Here is a 15,008-nt window from a genome sequence, read left to right as displayed (position 1 = left end):
TTGTAGAGTTTTTCAGTGCATATTAAGTCTTACTGAGATTTGAAGTACCTTTTTTTTTTATTATTATTCTGTCAAGACCTACAGAACTCTTTAATAACATATTCATGGACATGTAGAAAGGAGTTGACAAAACAGGTTGACAAAACACTGCTGCATTGCCTTTACCTACTCCTAACCTGGCTGCCTGTGTACCTTCTAGTATCAAAGCTTCTGAAACAGTCTATTAGGATGTAAAGTTTGCATCAGTTTACAGAAAACATTGTATCTCCTACTATACACAGTAGGAACAAGTCCTGGAAAATGGATGTGTTGAGGGGTTTTGAAAGAACAAATGAAAATGTACCTTACTTTGATTTGTTCTTCTACTGCAAAAAGCAGTGATGGTGTCTGTTTAGAAAAATAATATAGAGTGCTTTGTAAGAGCACTCTTCAGGATAGGTATGTTTAATAGCTTGGTTTAATATCCAGGTCACATCTTTGTGCTGGTTTTCACTTGACATGCAGATTAAAGTGACAGAACTAGCTTCCAAGTTATATAAATATATCCCAAACCAAACTCAGGTTAGGTTAGCATCTTTGCATACTTTAGTTTTATTTCATTTGTAGATTGCCTCAAATTATTTACATATAATTGTATATGCCATCTGCTCTTATTTACCAAGTAGTGAAGTAATTTAGTTTCACAGGCAGTCACCTCCCCTCTGTCAGCCATGCAGAAACTGAACCAGGGAGAGCAGAATAAACTCTTACGGGTGCATTTGGCTGGAGGATTCCCAGAGGCCTCTTTCCATCAGAGAATTGACTCTATCCATTATGTTGCCTTTTAAGGAAATGGGAGGAAGAGATGCACATTCAGTTTTGTTGAATGAAAAAATACCACTGCAAGCATTGTTCCTATAGCTCTGTATGAATATTGGTCACCCTATTGGAGGAAATGTGTCTAATGCTGTGTGTTCTGTCAGTGAGAGAAAGGACAGACAGCAAAATACACACAAGAGGGTTGAAAAGTCCTGAAAAAAAGTGTAGAGAGAGAGAAAGAAAGAGAAGGAAGTATGCAGTGGAGAGGAAGGATGAATGAGCAGTATGAATACATTTAGGGGAAAACAAAGCAAAAGGGGAGACCTGATATCATTATAGGAAACTGCAAATAAAATATAAAGAATATAAATATGAGGGGAAAGAGTTCTTGTATACCTGGAAAGCTGCACCTGGAAACAAATTCTTGTGCTTTACAGAATCCTTATAAAAACCAACAGTGTAATGCAGAATTACCAACGGATCGTCAGTATTGGTCAGGGCATGTAAGACTTTGTTAGCCTTATGCTTTGGCATGTTTTCTATCTACCCTAACATGTGCAAAAACCATCCAAAAATATGCTGCCTGTCATGTGTGAGCAATGAATTTTGTTAAGAACCTGTTCCCATAGCAACACTGCTAAAGCATTATAGCCTGGGTACGTCAGTATAGCAAATTAAATCTGCATTTGTATGTGCACAAATGGTGGGTTTGCCTGGATAAGCACACATACGTGTTGTGTGGATATTCAGAGGGCATATGCTATGTGTGTTTTGGAGTCCAGGACACAGGTTGGGGCTTTTCTTATGCAGAAATAGATGTGTACTATAAGTTAGTGAAGAATTATATTTAAATAATACCACAGACCCTGAAGCTGGAAGACCTAAACATATAAATTAATTTCATAATAAGCTGTGTATTTTGAAAGGTTTGAAAACGTACTTCTGAAGAGAATAAATATTGTATGTATGGAAAACCTGAAATTCTGTCTGTTTGAAAGATTTACATTTAATTTGCATATATATATGTATGTTACATCCTGAGTTACAAATGTGATAACCCAGTTTCAGCTTTGTACAGTTCTACATTCTGGATTGCTTTAATGGAGAGCGTACAGTTCTGTGATCACGCCTTGTAAACAACTTAATTGTGCTTTTTTTCTAATTAATCTAATCAGGGTTAACTCTCTGGTAGGTATAGAAACCATTGTTCTTTACCTAGCTGAAAGAGTTCTGTTGGATATTTGAAAAGGTAATTAGTGACTGGGTGGTGGAGCTAGAATTCTAATGAAAGGTTTTGGTGTTACTGACAAAGCAAAATGTGTTTAACAATTCCTGCTCCAAATACTAGAGTGCAAAAGCAGCAAGTGAGAAAGCAATAAAATAAAATACACAGTAAGCTTAGAGAGCAAAAGAAAAATTTTATATTCATTCTCTTCCTGCACATATTAGTGGGGAATGTAGTGGTAGTATGCAGTAATAGCAGTAGTGTGCTGCAGCCATCTCATACTTAAATTCACTTGAATACAGTGCAGCTGTAGTTCCACATCTTTTTCCAGCTCTTTCAAAAAGCTCATGAGTGCTTTCATGGAAGTATAGCAGCTGCCCAGAACAGTTTGGCTTTAGGAAGTCTCAGTTTTACCATGTGAATGAGACAGATGTTTTTCAGGATCTGCAGCAAAAAGAATGCTTTGTTTTCCTACAGGTGAATGTAGTAATTGTTAATGTGCCTTCTAGGTGATCTTACAGCACAGCTTTAGATGCTTTAAACGTTCCTTACCTTATACAGTACTTTGAAGTATACAGTGTTACATTTGTAGAAGAGAAGGATAAAATTACAGACTCACAGTAGGTATGAGATTATTAAGGCTTAAGGCTTTCTAGATCCACATAGTGCTGAGTGTTCTGACTGACAGCAGTCATGCTAATACATATTTAGCAGATTAAGCAGCTCCCTGACTCATACTCCTTTTCTCTGTCATCAGTATTGTTTAAGGAACTGCACTGTCATTAAAAAAAATACCAAACAGCAAACAATTATTCCTTGCTTCAAGCTTTAGAGGCTGTGCTAGCACTCTTTTGGTATGCACAAGGCAATAGTGATGGATTAGTTTTATCTGTCTGCTGAAGAGGAGATAATTTCTGTGTCCTTTTGTAGCAGTCAGGCATGGGCTGGGTATCAGGGTTTTCCTTTCTTCTTAACTGAACATTATGGCAGCAGTTTCAGACTGTGTCCAAACACTACATTCTCGAGCCAGCCAAAATGGCTGCTGTTGTAATATTACTCTGCAATTAAGTACTTTTCTTTGAAGGTAAGGAGATAATAACTTTTTCATTAATGTTCTTTTCCTAGAAAGAATTATCACTTGATCCAAGAGAATTACATGGTGATGATGGGTTTTATTAACTGGATATAGATATAAATTCTGCCTTTTTTTTTTTTTTTTTTTTTTTAGCCACTGACAAAGAGAAAATGTGAGTTGGAACGTATCAGAAATATTAAAAAAAAAGGCAGAGGAGCTGACTGATACGTTGGAAACTCTTTTCAAGGTAATTCATCAACATTTCTAAAACATATGTAATTGTCAATTGTGGTATGAGACTCCCTCTCTAACAGCTTCTTTCCAAGGTGATAGAACTTACTTCTAGATTCATACATTCAGCAGATTTTTAGTTATTGAAGTTGGGTCACAAATGGAAATATTTGAGCAACCACTTATTTAAATATTAGCCTAGATTTAAAAAAAGCAGTTAATTTAGACTAAAAAGTAGGGTTAGTGTGAATTGTGCTTCTTCCTAGTGCCTTGCATAAAAGAAAAAAATATATGGCTGGCTGATTTTATTGTAGTGTGATACAGAAAAAAGTAGATGTGGGAATTACTCTGATGTCATAAGAATCTTTTTTGACACAAGACTGTCCTGAGCAACCACTACTTAGGAGAGTCTGTAAACTGCTGATATGAGTAAATGTGGACGACTTTTTATAGTCATTCTAAGTCCAAGCACATCATGAGCCTTATAATAATGACTAAAATACATATAAAGTAATTTGTGCTACTTAATGTAAAGTTAAAAGAACCTACCAGACACTGTGAGTTACTAAGCTGCTGTTTGCCATTGTCTGTGCAATATGTCTTAGAGTGTAAATGACTCCTAAGAAAATGTTTACTAGTGGCTCAGAAAAAAAACTGCTACAAGATGTGGGGTAATTTTAACCTACTGAAGGAGTCTTTGTGGTTATCCATCAGCAGATTTCTAGGGAAGTTAAGATTTTAATATGCATACTTTTTAGAATGTATCAACACTTGATTGATTAAAAATATACTAAGGTTCTAAACCACAGCATATCACAGTGGAAACATCTGTGTGATGAATTCCCAGAGACAGGTAAAGTGTGCAATGTTAACAGAGATATCTTTTGTATTACTCTATTTTTTCTACAAATCAGGTAATGATGAAAATATAAATGGTAGCATATGTAATAATGTAGCTGATCCAAAGCCGCAAAATAGTATTTTTCATGCCAACTTTTAATGTAAACTTGCACAAATCACTCAACTCTGCACCCTTCCCTCCCTTAATCACACTGTATTTGATAGTAATGCGACTTGAGTGTCTTATGATGGTAGATCAAAATTGAACAAACTTTTTGTCTGATGAAATAAAGGTAGGAGTGATCTCTGTAGACTCTAAAGGGAAGAGGATGGTATCCAGTGTTTCTGTACTATTGTATAAATGCTAAATGGACACCTAAATCTGATTATTTCCACACACCATTTCCTACATGAAAGCTTTATGACCTGCGTCATCTATCTCCATGTCTAGCTGCATTTAGTACCTTAGAACTTTGTTTTAGTAAAAAGCTGCACAGATTCAGCTCAGATAGGTTAACTTGAAGTGTAAACCTTGTATCGTATAACAGTTTCATCTTTGTAAAAGAAATTACATGAAGATCTTACTAAAATCTAGAGATGCATATTTAAGGGTTAGAAGATTGTTTCTGCAGGGAGTTGCCTGCATCATATCAGCCCTAATGTGACAAGCATGTGTTGCTATGGCAATGGAAACTCTTGAATGGTTAACACGCTGCTTCAGCTATATGACAAATATGAAACCTAGGATCTGTGACTTTCATTTTTAAAAGGGTGTTTCTGCTATCATTTTCCTTAAATATTCAACAGCAATGAACCACTTCTTTTTATTCCACTATTGTCATTGGTTGCTAGTTCACTTTGACAAGCTTCCAGCTTGCCTACAGTGTGTTTGTACTGAATAAGAAAAGCACAGTGTCTTACAGGTTGTGGCTTTATTAATGCTCGCATTAAATAGTCAAAGCTTATATACTATTTTGTGAACAGTTTTAATACATTTTTTTATATAACTGGTGATAAAAGGCAGCAAAGTTGGCTTTACAATAATGAAGTTTGGTATTAAAGTCATAAAAAGGCATGTCTGTAAGCTGTGCTATCTTGTATTCAAGTCTATATGCTGTCTATATGCTGTATATGCAGCAATGAGCTGTCTCTTTCAAGTTAGCTTATTTGTCTTTCATCCTTTGCATGTCTTGGTAAGTAATTCCTAATGACAAAATATAACTTGAGTGTTTGGTAGAGAAAGAAATTAACATTCCCATCACATAAGTGAGGCATATACTTTAGGGTTTTTTCACCCTGCCAATATTGTTAGACATGCTAGAAAGGCATATCCTACACGATATCCATCCACTGAAAGCTGTTGTAAATGCTCTTTCTTAAACACTGTCCTTGAATATCTGTGTTAAGGAGAAAAATGGATGGCTTTTGGTGTCTCAATATCACAGTTCCTTTTACCTCCAATAGTCTACTGCAAATAAATTGGATTTTAGTGGACAACTTTGCTTCGTAGGCATTTCTGCATATTTGCTTGATTCTGTGCAAAGATTCTTGAGTCTTTGTAGTTTCAGAAATATATGCTCCATTATTTGCCCTGAAAAGGAGATTAAATACTTGTTATTTTTTCCCCTTTCCTTGCTATTTATTTTTGATTTTGTGACTACTCATTTCCCAAATGCTACAGAATTCTTTCATTGCCCATGTATGAATCCCACCACACACCTGCTTCCCTCAGGGGATCTTCCCTCAGGGCTTGTACAATAAGCACCCACAAAGAAAACATCTGCTTCTACAACTACTAAAAAGATGCCCCACTAAAAAATGTGTCTCAAAATGCCCAAAAGAGCCTAGGCAGATTTTCAGTTCTTACCAGAGCTGTATTTGTGTCAGCCTCACTTTGTGTCATAAATCTTCAGCAGGTTGGTTAAAGATCAATTATCCAGATGTGTTTTTAGGAATTACTTTGTAAACAATCCAGAGCAAAAAGGCCATAATGATATTAGTTACCATGACTTTGCTGTCAGTACTGATGTAGGACAACTGAAGTTTATAAATAGGGATTTCTTACTGCAGGAGTATATTACTGAAAAAAAGGCTGTGCTTAAATGTGGAACTCAGTGGCAAGTTCTATAGATTTTACCTTGCTGTAGTGTAAAGCGTATCATATACACTGGTTTTGTTTTCTAGCAATAGTGGGTATGATTTGGGCTTACATCTAAAAGACACAGTGACTAGAGACAGCATTACTCACTTCCCCCAAGTTAATTATACCACACAATTACTATAGAAACTATAGTATATATACTATACTATATATACTATATATACTATATAGTATATATAGTATATATAATACTATCGAATTTCTGAATTTCCTTTAGAGCATTCTTTCAAAAATTTTACTGCAAAATTAATATATTCCTGTGTCTCAAAGGTTTTTACCACAGTGCATGACTCAAACTGTTGGGGTGTCTGTCAGTGACAGTTGGAAATTCACTTCATATGAAAAAATTATAATTTAAGAGATTTTTAATTTCCATTTTATGCTTTCAATGTCTGCTGATCTGGAAATTTCTGTGCCTTGTAAATGAAAGAAAAGTTTCCCTCCTTCCTATGTAAAATTTTCATAAATATTTTTTAGTCTCAGAATTTTCCAGTGATCTTGCAAGATTCTAAAGAAGCAAGCAAGCAGACATTCCAAAATGTATTTGCTTAATACACAGTTAACTGCACGGTATGAGGAACTCACATCTCTCAGATGCCAAACTTCTTTCAACAATTAATGGAAAATTAATTTCTTCACTTACCTAGTATTTGTATAGTAATTCAGTTACTTAGGAATACAAATTTCCTGAAGGTGAGCCTAGCCTTTATCAAAGGTTTTGAATTTGGGATTGAGTCTAGAGAGATCCAGGTGTTCTCACTCAGGTCAGTCTCAGATGCTTTACTAGTCATTTTTATCTTTTGGAGCTTTGTTAGGGGGAGCAGGTTTTAATTTTGTTCATAACAAATCATCTTTTTAATCTTAAAATGAAAGGAAGAATCTGACCTTCAATCAACCTTAGGCATCGTATGCTTACTTCTAGAGTCACTTAGAACATTCTTAGGAATTTATTGACTGCTTTCTTGTCTGCAGCAAAAGCAGTAAGCTTGTGGGTTTGATAAGTATGTTCACTGTAACAGAAAAAAAAATACAATATAGCTTTCCTGATTTAGTTTCTAATTACAGAGGATAATAGTAGCACTTAAATATGGAAGACAATTTGTAAAGCAAAGTAGCACACATCAATCTTTGTAAATACATCTTGTCTGTATATCCAACCTGCCTTAATCAATGCCGTAGCTATGTCAGATCATCTTCTAGCTGACAGATGCATGAGGAAAAGTTAATCACTCTGAAAAGGAATACCTTAGTTTCCATGGAGCAACTCTAGTCTTTTTGGACACATTTGCAGGTTAGAACTGTACTGCAGGTAGAAAAGGAGCACTGAAATAAATGGGGAGCAGAAAAGCTCTGTAAAAAGATTTTGAAGAAGAAATAAAACTATGAAAAATATTTAGCACTAAGCACTTCAAAAGTAAATACTTCTACAAGAATCAAGTTATTGTCCAGATCACATGAGGTGGATCAATATTTCTTCTTAACCTCTCTGGATTTTAATTGTGAAGAGTCAAAGACATTGCATATTATTAGCAATATAGAAATTAAGTATTGGGAATTCCTCAGTCATTCTTTCCTATTTTGTAGTTTTGTGTTTAGTTGGTGCTATATTGTCTCCTATCAAATGTAGGGTAAGAAAGTTTCCTTCAGCTCATGAGCTCATGTGCCTGAAAGAATAGAAGAACTTCATGTAGTCTCCTCTTGGGCTAAGTATCTCCAAGTGAGTGTTTTTTGTAGTAAAAGGGCCACCTTCCCCTCAAATCCTAAGTAGCCAAAAATACTTTTATGCTCAGCAGCAACACAATTGAAGGACAGCTTGATTTAAACAACAACAACAATAAAAAAGAACAACAAAACCCACTTTCCTCTATCAGACAGTTACATAGTGGAATATGAAAAGTAGCATTATTCTCTTTAGCTTTGCAGATTTCAGTTGTTGGTGGTCAACGATCTCTGTCTAAAGTTGGTTGTGTCTGACTGGACATTCAAATCAATTGACTGTTTCAGCCAGCATACATGCACCCAACTGTATTTGAACTAATTGAGTCTCCCCAGTAAATCTAATTATAAATATAAACAATATCATCAAGGGTTCATTAAGAGGGTAATTACTACTTTTGGAAACATTTATAAGGAAATCCTGCCATTCTAGAACTGCAGTTAGAAGCCACAAGCTATTTTTAAAATCTCATCTAATAAGGCTCTGGAATAAATTTCATTTTTCTCAGGCAGGAGTTTTGCAGATTACCAGAAACAGAGAATCCAGTAACAAAATACAAGACCTGCTTTCTTCTATACTTGGCCTGTTATTTCAGTGCAAATCCAACTCAGAGAGCAGAACTGGCAGTAAAGCTGGTGAAGCTTTTAAGCATAGTAAGCTCAGGTTTGAATTTCATTTAAAAAGAGAAAAGTGTAAGTGCACAAATTTGGAATCAACTGTGACTGCTTAAAAATGCAGTCACAGGATTCAAGCACTGCTATTTTGTTAGGAAAGCTTTTTAACAGATAAACAATTCACTTTCCAACTCCTGAGCAGGTCTAACACCTGACTGAATTAAGAAGAAAAGTTGTGTTTCCTGCCTTGTCAACTGAAAGAACTGAAAACTTCTATTACAATATGTACTATCTATGTGATATCTAAATTACACTATAAATTCTTATGAATAGCAGTTAGCTAGAACAATTGGGCAAAAGTGGCTGAAATAGTGCTGCTTGAGTGAAGCAATCTTTTTCATGCATTAGGGAAGATGATCATTTGGTGCTGTTTTTCTGAGAGAAAGGTGTGATTTCTAAAGCTCTGCACTGTGCTCTTGCCCTTATGCATAGGAAAAACTCCCTGACAAAATCCAGTCCTCAAAACTCACCCTTGCTGTAGTACTCATTTAAACTCTCTTCATCATAAGTAGAGATTTTTCATCTCCTGGTTTTAACAAAAAAACCCATGTTCGTTTTTCCACCTTTAATTCCATTTTCTCCATTGGCTCCTCTCATTTTTGCTTGGCTTAAAAACCTATAAGCCCTCAGGTGCATGGTTGTCTCTTCTATTTTGCATGATCTGTATCCCAATAGTACTAGTTGCTCTACCATAAAGTATGAATGTCTTTGTGAATCCTGGAGAGTAACTGAAAGCTGCAAGCTAGGTTTGGAGCTTGTTTTAAGACATCTTTCAGTAAAATTTTCCTTGTTAAAATTAAAGACAAGAGGAAGTGGGAGTAAAGACAGGTTTGCATCAAGAATGTAGCTCTTCTATTCAGCCTTCAAATAACCCTGTGAGGTAAGAGTGCCTAGGAGGTAAAAACTGGAACAAATCATTAAATACATAAAGAGCAAGAAGAATTTTTCAAGTGATTCAATACCTTCCTCTGCTCTAAAGTTTGCCTACCCACTCCTACATACCACCTCCTGTGGTGCAGGACATTTTAATGCAACGTGGGAGGTTAGCATACAAATTCCTGCTGACTGCATTTGTGCATAGCTTCCCACACACCTTTTGAAATAGGGTCCCTTATTTAGAAAAGTTGATTAGTATTATAGCTATGTCCTAAACTACAAGTGCAGTGGGTTGAAAATTACCTGTTAGATCCATTTTGAACTACTTGGCATTTCATAGTTTTAACTAAACTGCTGAGACAAGTTAGTGCACCAGCTCTGAGCAGGCAGTAACATGGAGAAAGATGGTGCTGTGTTGCAGATTGGAGAGCTAGATGCTGCATCTTGAAGCAAGAACCTTCAGAGGATGCTGTCCCATGAAGGTAAAGGTGCTCCAATACTGACTCTGTGCTTGCTCTGATGACACACACCGAGCTTAGGAGAAAAGAGTGATTTCTCTGCCATTACTTCGTAACAGTAATAAAGGTGTCATAAGTCCACACCAAAGTAGTAATTAACAGTTTAGCAGTAAAACTTAGTGACAAGTCTCATCAGCTTTCAATGACATGCATGCTTTAGGCTGCCTCAGTCAGCTTTGTGTCTCACAGGAAGCTAACATATTCTACTCTATTTGGTGAAGGCAGCCAAAGCTTTCCAGTCTCTTTTGGTGTAATAGGTTCCTGGTTCACAACTTGGAGCTGTTAAAGTAAAACAGATGGACTGCAAGGTCAGGTCTGAACCCTACAGCTCTCATTATTTATTACAATTTGACTAATTTCAGCAGATAAAATATGGCATTTCCTGTTTTCAACCTGCTGCTTCTCTGCAAAAAATGTTTTGTTATGGACATGTTGGTACATTTCTGAGAAGTCGGCCCATATCTTCCATTAATGAGTGAAACCAGACATATCAATTTAATTTCTTAATTTACTAATTGGAGCAGAGGAAATAGAAACAAACAAGAAACGGTAACAAATTAAATTGTTTCATCTTTTACAATTAGAACAAGCCTTTGACCCTGAGTTCTGGCTGCTCTATTGTACAGGAATATGGAGAATTTTAAATCTTAAGAAGTAATACAAAAACTGTGACCACCTGAGAAACTAAATGCATTTGTAATCTACCTGACAAGGATGGGGGGTGGAGAATCACAGCACGGGTATTTCTTCCTGTGTACCTCACTGGTTTGTGCTTTTGAAAACAACAAACATGTCACTACTGTTTTGTCAGACATGGGCATGCATTTGGCAGGTGTCATTGTTACATTGAAAAAACAGAATCATTTTATGGACTAATGAAACCTGGTTTTTTCTTAGAAGCAATTTGGCTAAAACTATCCTTAACTTTTGCTGTGGATCAGACTGTTTCCTGACCTAAACACTATGGGATGCAATCCTGAAAGACAGGAATTCTACTTTTAAAATTAAATCCTTGTAAGTTGATAATAAACAGGTGATAGAACAGGCCTGAATGGTGTAATAAACTGTGGTCTGTGCTCTTAAAATGGAAGATGTGAAAAAATGGGCAAAACAGACTGAGGCATATGTACCTTAAGTGAATATCAGCTCCTTATCTAGGAGCCCAAAACAGAATCATAGAATGTGTCAGGTTGAAACAGACCCTCAGAGGTCATCTTGTCCAACACCCCCAGCTGTGAGCACAGACATCTCCAGGTTGTTCAGGGCCCCATCAGGTTTGACCTTCAGAGCTGCAGCCTAGAGACTAGAGGTAGGCAAATTGGGCACTATGAATACTACAGGTCTCTGAAGTGTGGAAGTCACAGACAGTTCAGGGCTTTCTATTAAAGTTACTTGTAGCTAGGTGGAGATAGCAAACGTTGTCTCATTAAGCTTCCCTTTCTGCACACAAATCCAAATCCAGATTCTTTGCTGCTTCTCACAAGAAACATGCTTTTAAGATATATGATCTACACAAATATCTTGTGCAAATATTTGATAACTTCAGGATTCCCACATGGCTTCAGTCTACTGTTCAGCAATCCAACATCCATTTCTGCTGTCCAGGGCTGTCTAGCTGAGAGCCCAGGGAGTTTTAAACTGTCACTTGATAAGCAGATTGTGATGGAGGATAGTCAAACACCAGTAACTGCAGTCCAGCCAGCTATTTGGGTTTTTTCTCATTTTCCCCAGAGTCAGATTTTTCCCTCTGCTTTGATGAAGTAGATTTTAAAAGCAAAACCAAATATGTAATAGCCCTAACAAACATCATTATATCAGCTCAACCTCCCACTTCCTCCTCCTGCCTTTCTGAAATTTCAGTTCATTCTTTTCTGATTTCCTGACACCTTTAAGCTCTGATGTAAATCCTGAATTTGCATAGGCATCCCTGCTAAGAAAACATGGGTTTCTTAAACTTCATTTGTTATTATTGAGGCATTTGGTCTCTCTCCAAAAGAAAACTGTGCATAACATTTGATTGTTATCAGTTTGCTTCTGCGTAGAAGATTTTTATGCAGTGTATGGCTTTGGGATGTTTATTTGAACTTACAGTGCTGGAATGGTTCTGACTAGTTAAAGCAAGAGGAAAAAGCCTGGGCTCAGTGAACCCAAGAACCAGGTGGGAATGGCTTAAATCAAAGGCAGAGAGGGGAGTATTTTGAGTCAGGGGTTTAGAAGCCAAAAGTAGACTGAAGAATTTTTAATGAAATGGGGGGTTGTTTTATCTTTTATGTTCTATATTATATTTAGTTGATATTTTTCTTCATTGTATCATAGTCTGTCTTACAAGTGCAAATGGACATAATAGAAACATAGAAAACATGAAGTGACATGCACTGTAATACTTACCAGTAGATGAAAAGTCAAGGATGCATTATCTTCACACAGGATTAACTGCTTTTCAACCTAGAGCTAGTTCAGCAAGATGAAATTACTAACAATGAGTGTGTTATGCAGAAAGTGCATTTATTCACACACTACATTTTTCTCAAGCATTCTTTATCAGAGTAGCATGCGAGCTTTGCCCTTCCTCTCTAGCAAATGATTTGTTCTGTATCCTGAAGATGGTTTAAATGGCAAGAGCACTAACTCTGGATTTAAAGGTACATGATTAGATTCTGCTTAAAGAAATCTGAACAGGTTACCTGTGTCTGTGTGTCAAACAAGGACAATACTTGTCTTCATCTGGAAATATCACAAGAGCTCAAGACTAAAGCAGGTGCAACAGAAGCAAGGCTTTCAGACATGTGCCAGAGATTATTCTTTATCATTTTACCCTCACTAAAACCTCTTTAACCCTTCAGTACACAATTCCATGTTCTAAAGATCCTTCCAAACACCTGGGCTATGTAAAGCAGGGGTGACAAGTCCAGGTTTTGAGAACCTGTAGGTTTTGGGACATGTTTTGTATTGGGCCATGAAAGCATGCATGCCCTTGCCACATGGATTAGCAGGACCCCTTTGCAGCCTTGTCTCCCAGATCTGTTTTAGTTTCCACTGTCATTATTAATCTGCTTTGGTCATGACTGTTTAAGCTGCTAGTGAGATTTCCTATATTCTCTCATGCCTATTTTTACACAGTACAAAGAATCTGCTAGCACAGTAAAGATGCATGCAGATGAATTTACTATCTGGCTTGATGATTCTGTGGATACTTACACTTTACTCACAAAAGGTGACATTTTTAGCTGTAAATGCAGCTGCAGCTAGGTCAATAATTCTGCCTTCCCAAAACGGTTACTAGGCATGGATCAGTAGTTACAAGCAAAGCGAAAACATTGTGGTACAAGATTTGTCCTTTGTTCAGCAATGCAGTAAGAAAACAGACCCAGAAGCATTTGAGGGGCTTCTTCAAAAATACATTATGTGGTTTGTGCATCATAGTGCTGTACACTGAGCCTAGTTATACACCTGCTCCTTGTAGTTATTAGAACATGGCCAACCTTTGAATTCAGCAGAGACATGCTTCATTGTTGGTGCACAGTCACAATGCTTAACGCTCAGACTTCTGATGGCAATATCTAATTCATGCTTCAATCTGAGCATGTAGAAGGGAGTGGATATATAATTCATTATTCTTTATGCAGAATTTGAATCAAGCCACAGTTTTTGCTTTGTATGTCTCATAAAACAATCTTTGGCTCAAAAACAGCAGAATCTGCACATAAGCAATCGCTTCAGGATAGGAAATGGTTTGTGGATATCAAGTTTAGGTCTTCACTTCCCTGTAATCCTGGATTTCACAGGTGAAATTAACACAGCTGCCATTCAACATTACCAGGAAACCCTCTGTAACTTACATACTACTGCCCTCTGCTGCATTTTTAATAGAGCTCATAAAAGCGTACATTGTGTCAGCTTAAACCAGACAAGTCACAGTTCTTGTCAGATTTATGAGAATCATTAACATCATTCAACCAGCTCACCTGCACAGCAAAGCTATCAAACAAAAAGTATTTGAAGTTTAGGGGGAGAAAACTGCCATGTGTCTGAACCAGGAAAATAGCCTTCTCCCCTCAACAACTAGTCGTATAGTTGCATTCATTAAGTCTCCCATCTTTCATCTCCCACCTACATAAAAATACAGCATCACAATCACTGTAGAATTAACTTCAGTGAGTTTTAGCTGCTCAAATACAAGCTGAAAAAAAACCAAACCTGCAGGAGATACAAAACATAATTAACAGCTTCGGATTATTTTAGGTTTACAAATCTCTAACCTACTGACTAAAGAAGTTGTCATACTATGTACAGGAGATCTAGTCTACACAAACATACTTCTTTCCCAAGAACTGAGGTATTACTGAACATGGCACACATCCAGGGCACATCATGGATTAAATGGCATCAGAACAAACTCAATGTTAATCCTCTTCATGCAGTTCCCCAGGAACTGATGTTGTTTCAGTACAGGAAAGATTTCTGCAGGCCATGAGGCACTGCAGATTTAATTTACTTCCTCCAATACTTAGAAAGCATTCTGTTTACTCCTACATCACTCCTTTCTAATGGGGAATGGGCAAGTGGAAATAGACAGTGCCACATATCTGTCATTAAAATTCATTGGATTAAGGTCATGTAAATAGCTTGCACTGGTGACATCATGCTGGGGAATATTTTTCTTCCCTCTTCTTCACTGCAAAAGACACCACTGAGCATTAGCTGAGATACTCCTCCCTCTAGTGAGTATTGTGATAACAGCACCATGAAGCCAGAGCCAAAGCTCACATGAGATGGAGTTCCATTTGTCTTTACAGCCCCATGGCTATTTTCCAGAAGTCAAAAACACTGGTTTTAAGTTTTAACCCAAGTTTCTTGGATTTCCTAGGCTCATACTACATTCTGCTTTTGCCT

The sequence above is a fragment of the Indicator indicator genome, chromosome 19, assembly GCF_027791375.1.
Source record: "Indicator indicator isolate 239-I01 chromosome 19, UM_Iind_1.1, whole genome shotgun sequence".
NCBI classification, from domain to species: domain Eukaryota; kingdom Metazoa; phylum Chordata; class Aves; order Piciformes; family Indicatoridae; genus Indicator; species Indicator indicator.
The sequence above is the reverse complement of the archived record's forward strand: the minus strand, read 5'-3'. Positions refer to the sequence as shown.